This window comes from Pseudonaja textilis, unplaced genomic scaffold (assembly GCF_049901715.1).
Source record: "Pseudonaja textilis isolate UNSWEBS1 unplaced genomic scaffold, rPseTex1.2 PTEXSCF31, whole genome shotgun sequence".
NCBI lineage: Eukaryota > Metazoa > Chordata > Lepidosauria > Squamata > Elapidae > Pseudonaja > Pseudonaja textilis.
Window position 1 is genome coordinate 275083 of NW_028262886.1, and position 10544 is coordinate 285626.

Here is a 10544-nt window from a genome sequence, read left to right on the forward strand (position 1 = left end):
CCAACACCCTAAAAAGATTAAATATATTATACTACATATTTTGACAGCAGCCAGAATAGCTTTCGCACAATTATGGAAAGGAGCCAATATCCCCTCAGAAGATCTAGTCATACAAAAAGTATTGGAATGCGCGGAAATGGATAAGCTCACATTGGAAATGAAAGACAAGGAGAATTCCTAATATTACGCAATATGGGAGAAATGGTATGAGTGGCTAAAAATAGATATAAAGATTAGGAAGAATGGATTATTGTAAATAAGGTAAGAGACCTGAAGAGATTGTTACTGTAGATATGTATATAATAAGGTATATAAGATATACGTATTTGTTGATGTATATAATAAGGTATATAAGATTATGTATTTGTTGAAATACAGTATATACGGTATATCAGATATATGTATTTGTCGATGCCAAAACGTTGTTACAAATATAAGTGAGATTTGTATTTTTGAAAAATGTAATAAAAACAATTTAAAAAAAGAAATCAGTTCTATGAAAAAAAGAGAGCCAAATCTAGGGGGATATAGAGTTGGATGACTGGATTTAGTTCTAGCAGGGCCATTCAACAGAATTTTCAAGGGTCATTCTCAAGTTTTCAGTTGATCATAGATCATGAGTTGTCCACTGTTTGTGTGAACGCTGAGGGTTATTGCAAAGAGCTCAAAGGCAGGAACTACTGGAAAGCTAACTGGAATTTCTCTGCTACCTTAACCTTGGATAAGTTAGGACAATGTTCCTCAACCTTGGCAGCTTGAAAACATCTGGCTGGGGAATTCTAGAAGTTGGAAGTCCACGTCTACAAGTTGCCAAGTTTAAGAAACACTGGTTTAGGAGCTAGCTAGGTGAAAACTCCTGCCTCTTTAAAGAACTCTGGGCCTGTCTAATAGTTGTTTAAAAGAACACAGATTTAATCCAGTGTTTTTCAACCTTGGCAATTTTAAGATGTGTGGAGGTCAACTCTGAGAATTCCCCAGTCTGAAGGTCATATATGTTAAAGTTGCCAAGGTTGAAAAACACGGGATTGATTAAAGAGCAGAATAGACTACTCCTTATACCACTACATACACAACAATATTTATTCAGCTCTGCAACAGGAGAAAATTATCCAAACTCACTGGAAGAAGCTGTCAACATGCACAGAAACACTTTTCCTCTCAAGAATAACATCAAAACTTTTGCATGCAGCTAGTTTTTTGACTGTGCTCCTCAAAAATGTATTTGGGTCTCAGTGAGAAACTATTTTGCTAGAGCAGGAAAAAAGAGTGATTTTATAGCCTCCTAATTTCCAAGATATTTTCTCTACTAGGGTACAGCTAAGATCAGAGGCAAATCTTAATGATGGTTACACACATGGCAAAAGTAAAAATAATTTTTTGACAGGCATTTGAAGTTCTGTTCTCCAAAGATGAACGTATCATGTCAACTGCTGTCGTCTAGGTATGATGAATAAAATCCAACCATGTTTTTCTAGGTACTGTATATACTCGAGTATAAGCCGAGTTTTTCAGCACATTTTTGTGCTGAAAAACCCCTTCGGCTTATACGCGAGTCAGATTCCCTCTGAAAAAAAATGGTGTGGAGCTCCAGAGCTGGGCAGCCGCTTCCCTGCTTCCGTGTTTCCTTTGCAACTTGTAAGCATGGGGTAATCGGAAGCAGAAAAGTTCTTGCATGAGGATGTATTGTTTTTCTTTATTTAACTGTTTTTAGGGGGAAGTCCCACCGTCATGTGAGAATGCTCAGACACGAAATCTATCCGCCTGAAAATAAGTGTGTGTGTGGGGGGCGATTTTAACAGAGGGAAGACATAGGGAGAAGGCAAAGCGACGGAAGATCCTTCAGGGGAAACTGAGGGGGAGACTCACCCTGGTCCAGATGAGCCCCCTTCCCCACCCCTAAGGAAGCAGAGGCAGCCAGCAAGGGCAGGCAAGTCCTGCTTCGCGGACTCCGTTCGTCCTCGCTCTCACCCAAAGCCACAAAGTCCCCAATCACGCAGCCCAGATCGCCCTCCCTCAGGGGCAGCAGACGCTCGGTGTTTCCTGAAACAAGAAGCTCTGCCATGCAATGAAAGCGCGCCTGGCTCTAGGCTCAGAAAACAACGGGAGCCGAGGTGGCTTTCGCTTCCCTTAGCCCTAGCTGCTTTCAGTCCGCTCAGGAGGAGGAGGGGAGGAGGAGGGGAGGAGGAGGTGGTGGCAGCGGCTCGCATTGTTTTCTGAGATCACGAGCCGCTGCCACCACCACCTCCTCCCCTCCTCCCGAGCGGACTGAAAGCAGCTAGGGCTGAGGAAACGAAGCCACCTCGGCTTGCGTTGTTTTCTGAGCCTAGAGCCAGGGCGCTTTCATTGCACGGCGGAGCTTCTTGTTTCAGGAAACACCGGGCGTTGTTGCTGCCCCCTGAGGGGAGGGCGATTCTGGGCTGCGCGATTGGGGACTTCGTGGCTTTGGGTGGGTGGGTGGGAGTGAGGATGGAGTCCGCAGCGGGCTTGCCTGGCCTTGCTGGCTGCCTCTGCTTCCTTAGAGGCGGGGAAGAGGGCTCATCTGGACCAAGGGTGAGTCTCCCCCTCAGTTTCCCCTGAAGGATCTTCCGTCGCTTTTGCCTTCTCCCTATGTCTTCCCTCTGTTAAAATCCCCCCCACACACACTTATTTTCAGGCGGATAGATTTCGTGTCTGAGCATTCTCACATGACGGTGGGTCTTCCCCCCCCCCTAAAAACAGTTAAATAAAGAAAGAACAATACATCCTCACGCAAGAACTTTTCTGCTTCCGATTACCCCATGCTTACAAGTTGCAAAAGGAAACACGGAAGCAGGGAAGCGGCTGCCCAGCTCCGGAGCTCCAAACCATTTTTTTTTTCAGAGGGAATTCATTTGAGTATAAGTTTAGGGGTTTTTTCAGCACAAAAATGTGCTGAAAAACTCGCTTATACTCGAGTCAATAAGTTTTCCCAGTTTTTTGTGGCAAAATTAGGTGCCTCGGCTTATATTCGGGTCGACTTATACTCGAGTATATACGGTATATAGGTAGTCCTCGATTTATGACTGCAATTGAGCCCAAAATTTCTGTTGTTAAGCAAGACAGTTGTTAAGTGAATTTTGCCCCATTTTATGACCTTTCTTGCCACAGTTAAGTTGATCCCTGCAGTTGTTAAATTATGAACACGGTTGTGAAGTGAATCTGGCATAGCATCCTGAGCACCATTGGGGGCAAAACATTTGGTGCACTGTATTACATCACAATTAATATATCATTGTGATTAGCAGCAGCTGACTACAAACTAGGTGTTGCCATCTTCATTAAGGGTATTATGCAAATAATGTACAAGTACTCCTCAACTTATGCCCACAATGGAGCCCAACATTTATGTTAATGTGAGACATTTCTTAAGTGAGTTTTGCCCCATTTTAACAACTTTTCTTGCCACATTTCTTAAGTAAATCACTGCAGTTGTTAAATTAGTAACACCGTTAAGTCAATCTGGCTTCCCCCTTGACTTTACTTGTCAGTTCACAAAAGGTGATCATATGACCCCGGGGACACTGCAACCCTCATAACTATGAGTCAGTGGCCAAGCGCCTGAATTTTGATGTGACCATGGGGATGCTGCAATGGTCATAATTATGAAAAATGATCATAGGTCACTTTTTTCAAGGCTGTTGCAACTTTGAACAGTCACTAAATGAACTGTTGTAAGGGCTACCTGCAGACGAAGAGAGGAAGAAAAGGCTTTTTTAAAAAAAAGAGATACGTACAGCAAAAGGGAGAAAACAATTATCATGCGGTTATAAAAATGTCAGCACATCATTGTGAGTTACAGGACTGAAGTCCCACACCTTCAGATTGTGGAAGACCAATATAAGAACAACTTTTTGAGAGAAAACGTGAAATGGTTAGAGAGTTGGATCTGGTTTCACATTTATGGCAGCCAGAGATTTAGGACATAGATGCAGTCATGCCGTCACTTACAGCCCTGTACATAAAGCAGTTAACGGCATAATTTCTCATATTGTTAGGGAGTTCAGAGAGATTAACCCATATGGATTACAGGCAATGTATACTAATGCTGTAGGTGATTAAAAAGAAATTGGACTTAATTAAGATTCTGAGGGAGATGGGAAGCTCAGAAATGTGATGATAGATAGATAGATAGATAGATAGATAGATAGATAGATAGATAGATAGATAGATAGATAGCAATGGATCTATTATATTAAATCAAATGATAGGGCTCTTTTATTTCTCTGTCTTCTCTCACCAATGTAACGAAAGTCACCATGGTTTATAGATATTCTCACAGACACGTTTTTATAAAAGAAGCTAAAAAGAAAATAGGCCATTTTTTCCCAAGACACAACAAACAGGAAGGAGGTAAAAGAGGAGACAAGAATCTATAAATTAAATAAAAAGAGCCGCTTTCTCTGTTGCTTTAGAATGATTTAGAGATATGCAGATCCTGTTTTGATGTCATTATCCAAAATAGGACTGTTTCAGAAAAAAATTATTCTTGACAGCAATTATTTCAATCTTATGAGAGCCAATATAAAGAAAAAATAAATTTGTTGTGCAAACTGAGAATAAGTGATGTCCCCAAAATCCCTAGAGCCTATTTTTTCTTTTTAAAAAAGGAGTTTTCCGAGGATATAAACATGCCAAATTCGAGACTTAACAGTGAAACACACATAAAAATCAGACCCAAAGCTGAGATTTATTCTAGCTCACCCAGCAAGGTTAAATGTGTGGACTTTAACTCCCAGAATTTCCCAGTCAGTATGCTGGGAGTTGAAGTCCACATATCTTAATGTATCTGATTGAAAAATACTGGTCCAGACTGATTTCAAAGACATAAGAGCTTGAGTTCTACTTTCAGAAGAAGAAAGTGCAACTGAAAAGGTGAAGGTGGAATTTGAGAAAAGTGTCAGGAAATCGAGATAGCATGAACTAGCAAGGACAATGGAAAGAAAAAAAAACAAGTAGAAATCTTGGAGATCAACCCTCAGTCAGACCCCATGTAGACCTGTAAACCAGAAAATCTGTGAATTATGGAATCTGAAGGCAAGATGTCTAGAAGGCAAAAGTGTTCTCTCTGCCTTTCTTAAAAAATGGCAGCCTAATAGAAAAGCAATATATTTCTCAGTGCTTTTTTCTGTTGTTCAGAAAGATAAGAGAAGGATGGAATAATGGAAAAACAGAAATTCAGAAGGAAGCGGGCAAAGCAACTTTCTATTATCAACTGCAACTACTACAAAGGACATGCTTATATATAAAAACTCCACTGATGAGTGTATGGCTTAACCATGTAAGAAAAAAGACATAATTCAGGAGGCTCTCTACCACTATAACTTAAGCCCGTCAAGCATCAAAGATTAGCGGCTCCAATTACTTTTTTAAACCTATTTTTCACACAAATAACCAACAACCTTTAGGTCCTATCACTGCCAACCAATGCTATGAGGGGGACAGGAGAATACAGAATGCCACAAGTCAGGACAAAATTATTTCAGACTTTATGAGAGAAAAAAAATACAGCTGCCATTTTCAAATCTCAAGCTGCTTTTTTGGTTTCTATTTAAAAAAGAAACCATGCAATTTGGCCCTTAAAATGTATTTTTTTATTTAGCATATGGCATGGCCCTTAAAGATATTTGACTATGAGACAACAGGAAAGAAGGGACACAGCAAAAGAATTAACTATATTGGGGACTCATCTCATCTGAGGGTCAGAAATGAAACAAACCAATTCCAGACTGAATGGGAAAATAGTGAACTACTAAAATAAAATGCAAATATTGTGAAGAGAAGATACCTTCATAAGCTGCACAAGGTCTGCATGTTCAGTTCATCAATATCCCAACAGAGCTGGGAAAACCTCTTGATTTCTTATAAGGAAGGGGAGAGAATGAGACTCAGAGAATGAGAGATATCTACAATGAATAGTTTTCTATTTTAAAAAAAACACAACACAGGAGAGAGCAAGAGACAGTAAAACAGAATCAATGAGGATGAATGACTCTCTCCTGCTTGAGCAACCCGTACTCATCCTACCTAACATCACACACTCTGTTGATGGAACATTTTGTCTCCTACCATCATTTCACCCCACCCCTACCTCTTTCTTCCAAGCATTTAAGACCAGGCACAACACTGAAAGGGAAAATAAATGTATAAAGGAACTTGGCTCCGATACCTCATCACACCCCAGACTGGCTTCAGAGCTGACAGGCCTGGTCTTGGCAAGGGTTCCCACACACCTCAACCTGGCCTTCCATGATGCCAGTTGCTGGGTTCCCCCTCAATTCTCTCCACCAGCTGCAACCTGCTTGACACATCTTTTCTGCTTTCCCTCCCTTTGAAAAGCCTTTAAGTCAAGCTGTTTGGAGGCGGTGAGCCTCCTCACTCAATCCTTCTGGATCACACTGCTTCCTGATGGACATAACCGGAGCCATCCTCTATAGAGGGGCCCCTGAAATTGGTGTGAAACGGCACCTCCCCTCTCTTCCCTTCCTTTCCTCCCCAGTTAAAACATGAGAAATACACAGAGGCAAGAGCATTTTACGGCTGGCAATTCCTTCCCCTGGAAATCATAGAGGAGAAACTTTGGTTCCATGTTTGCCCCCACATACCCCAAAGCCACACTGCTCATCCCCTCTCCTTGCTTTCTCTCAGCTCGAGTCTACCTAGAGGTGACCAGATCCCTTGAAAAAACACCTGGCAAAATACAGCTTAATCTTGGTTTCTTTATTTTTCCTTTCACGGAAGAACAACAAAAATCTAAACACTCCAGCCCAAGGTGACAGAACAGAAGCTGGAAAGGAAAGAATATCCAAGAAAACAAAACAAAGGAGATTAAAATGAATAAGAAAAGGAGGAAAACACAATAGTAGATCAGGCAGAGGAGGGGAGAGGAAAGAGAGGCAACAGAAGCTCTAGATTCTACCCTCAGCAAAAAATATTTGTGCAACCAGCCTGATAGCTTAACATCCCTCCCTGGTTTCTGCATCTGAGTTGTTGTGATGCTTTCACTTGCTGTCTGCATTCCCCACAATCTACCCATGTACAAATCTATATTTTGGGAAGTGGGTTTGCAAAGCATTGGCAGTCCTGCTCAAAACACTGAGCTCTACTGGGCTGGAAAGAGAAGGGCTAATTAATTTGGAATGGGAAGATTAAGATGTGAGGGGAAGGGAGAAATAATGTGTCCCTAAAAAAGAGACAGGGGTTTTATTCCTTGAAAAAAACATTTTTGGCAAAGCCAAAAGAAGGGGGAGGGAGAGGGGGAAGGAGGCAAAGGAAGGATACAGACTTACCTTTGGGAAGCACATCAAACACTCTTCCCCGTCCATCAGCAGCCTCCGAAAGAGAAATGCTGCTGCACATCTTACAGTTGTTACACATATCTACACACAACCCAGGCAGACACTGGCAAAAAGGTGCCTGAGGATGGGAGGAAAATAGAGATGGGGAGTTCCCTTCTCCTAAAACCCAAGGAAAGGCTTGGAAGTAAGGTAGGGGAGATGGGTTACTCACCTGCTGTGTGGCCATGGGGTGGATGGCGATTGTAATGCTAGATTTGTTGTCATGGTGGAAAGTGGTGGTGGGGAGATAGAGAGGAGATCCAGCCAGTTGCTGAAGGATGTGTGTGTGTGCGCGGCTCCAAGTCACACACCCCCCAAAAAAAGAGTGGGGAGGAAAAAGGGGAAGAAGGGCAGGCCAATCTCCCCAAAGAGGCTATTACAAATTCATAGCAGCGGCCAACCCCCCCCTCCCCCTCTCCAGTTCTATCCTCTACTATTTCCTGCTTTGCCCTTGGGAGAAAACAAGGGAATGATATATGAGAAGAGTTCTTGCCCCCCCTCCCACCGTGCAGTAATCAGAGAGGAAGCTCACACGCTATGCCACACACCTACTTGCGGGGACACACCTCCTGCACCCCTAATTTGGGATAGAGCCTTGGCATTCCCTAGGTGGGTGCACCCTCCAATCCCCCCCAGCATTCCTGGCTTCCTCTTGACTCCTCCTCCTCTTCTGCCCACCACTGAGATTTTCCTCAGTTGCCTGAACACCCACCCTCCCCTTTTCAAATGCAGGCAAGACCACTCCCCTCGCTCTTAGTAGAGGAGGGCTTCTTCCTCCAACTACATCTTTACTTTGCAGCAGGAAGGGGAGGGGGTCTGAAGTTGCGCCCACCCAATGATCAGCTCACAGCGAGTCCTCCTTTTCAATTAAGGGCTCATCTAGGGCATGGCTGGTCCTCCTCCTCCCCAGAGTCCCCCCACCTGGCACCGCGGGTCCCACCTCCAAAGCAATGCCAAGGGGTTTTGGGGGGGAGGGGGGAGGTCTGTTCACCTTGCGAGACCCTGCGAGATTGGGCGGGATGGGGCTCTCTTAGCTCTTCCCCTCCCCGTCCGCTGAGAGACGCTGGTGCCACCCCCGTTCCTTCCCTCAAGGGAGAGCCCGGGTGTCCCGCCCCCACATGAGGGTTTTAAACCCACCCACCCCCTCCAGGTTGGCAAATCGGGGAGTGGGCTTCTGACTTTGCCACAACTCAGAGCAAGGCTCAATCCCTTTTCCCGTCACACACACACACACACACACACACACACACACACACACACACACAAAAAACCATCATGGCGGCCCCAGGAAGCCCAAAGGGAACCCTCGCCGCGCGCGGGCAGATGGGAATGGTAGTTTTTCGACCCGGCCTGACACATCCGGCTGAGTGCTGGGGAGAAATAGGGAGTAGTTAATACGGCAAGCAAAGATTCAGCGCAAAGCAGTATGGGGAGTGTGGTTTTATTTTCCGGCTCAGCGCCTTGGGTGCCTTAGTTGCTTTGGCCAAGAGGTGTTTTGGACTACAGCTGGGAGCGCAAGCGGCAACAGGAACAACACTGCTTCATGGGAAGGGTAGTTTGGCTTACCTACCGTGTCGTATTGCCCCTTGCTTTCAAAGCGAAGTATTCGGACTCCATGTAAAATAACCTCTAACCATCATGAGAATATACTTCTCTCTTCACGGCCCGTTCCTTCATATCTTTATACCATTGGTTCCTAAAACCTCAAGGACTACAATTAATGCGGGGGTGGGAGGAGGAAATTCAGTCGAATGTAATTGTGGGAAGTGGCTTTAACGGTTTCAAGGCTGGCCAGATCCTCACTTTCAATTGAAATTAATAATTAACTGTGGCTTATCTTGATTAACAATTTACACCAATCCACATGTGTAGAACCGCCCCTTTCTGTATGTCTGAGCATGTGCAGTTTTTTTTTTTTAACGAAGGGGAAGATATTTGCAGTTTTCTTAGAATTTGCAAGTAAAAATGGACCGGTTGCCAAAGTGAATTCAGAAAAAAAAAAGTTTAAGGAAATATAATGGTTTTTAATACCATTACAACATTCCATGTTCTGCAATAGAAAGCACAGTTCCAACCTGCTAACCACTCAGATTTATAAAGGCCAAAACCATTGAATTATGTTCCAATGGCTTTAAACAAGATAAAATTCATGAGCAATATTTCAAATATAAATATTTATATAAATCTCATATATGAGATAAATATTTCTATTATGGATATTCTAATTGCAACTGAATAGCAACATACCCAGAGCTAAAGCCTGAATCTGGCAATTTAAGCTTTCCTGTGGCTTGACTACAGGTAGTCCTCAAGTTAGAACCACAACTGAGCCCAAAATTTATTTTGCTAAGTGAAATATTTGGTGAGTTTGCCCCATTTCATGACTTCTCTTGCCACAATTAATTGAATAGTGAATTAAGTGAATAATTGCATTTGTTAGTAACATGGTTGTTAAGTGAATCTGGCTTCCCCATTATCCCCCAGGACACTGTACCCCTCATAAATATGAATCACTTCCAAGCATCTGAATTTTGATCACATGACCATGGGGATGCTGCAACAGTTGTGGGGAAAATGGTCATAAGTCACATTTTTCAGTAGCATAACTTTGAATGGTCACTAAATGAACAGTTGTAAGTTGAGGACTACCTGTATTTCCAAATAAAAATGTTATTTGTATATCTCAGAATTGGCTGGGAAGGCAACATTATGAAATAATGAAAAATGTCAGTCTAACATGTTTGTGTGAACATCTGTGTACATGTGTGTGGATTTGACATCAAAATGAAATAACTGAATATGCATAAAATCTCAAGAAAAGTGATAACTGTGTAAGCATAGAGAAGTTATGAAGTATTCTCCTTGAAGTAGAAATATATTTGAATATTTTGTGTGGAGGTTTGTTTTATTATGGTTGGTCAGTCAGCCTGATGTTTAGACTGGATTTGGTGCTTTTGTTCACATATCATGCTTTCCCAAGGATCTACGATAAGCACATGTTCTTGTTTAATGGTGTTAAAGGTATCATAGGATGTAAGTTGTTGCAAGTAAAGTTGTGTTTTGCAATTGACTGGTGGTGATTTTGTTAATGCTGATGGGTGTTCAGCGGGTGCTCCAGACGTTTTGGGATTGCACCTTTGGTATTATCTTTGCTTTCTTTTGCCACAATCATCCTACCTCTATCTGTGGGTC

General features: G+C 42.8%; 1 protein-coding gene across 2 annotated transcripts in view; it reads right to left on the bottom strand.

Annotated features, from left to right (window-relative positions):
• The window catches only part of LOC113451858 (F-box/LRR-repeat protein 19-like), a 58805-nt gene extending 50962 nt beyond the window's left edge, over positions 1-7843 (bottom strand). The window contains exons 1-2 of one of the 2 annotated variants that reach the window (XM_087919156.1): positions 7525-7843; positions 7305-7347 (exon numbers count right to left, since the gene is read on the bottom strand). The gene's annotated coding sequence lies outside the window, so the exon portion shown is untranslated. The remainder of the gene's footprint in view (positions 1-7304; positions 7348-7524) is intronic. The other variant, XM_087919157.1, reaches the window with a different exon arrangement.
• Positions 7844-10544: the final 2701 nt, after the last annotated feature.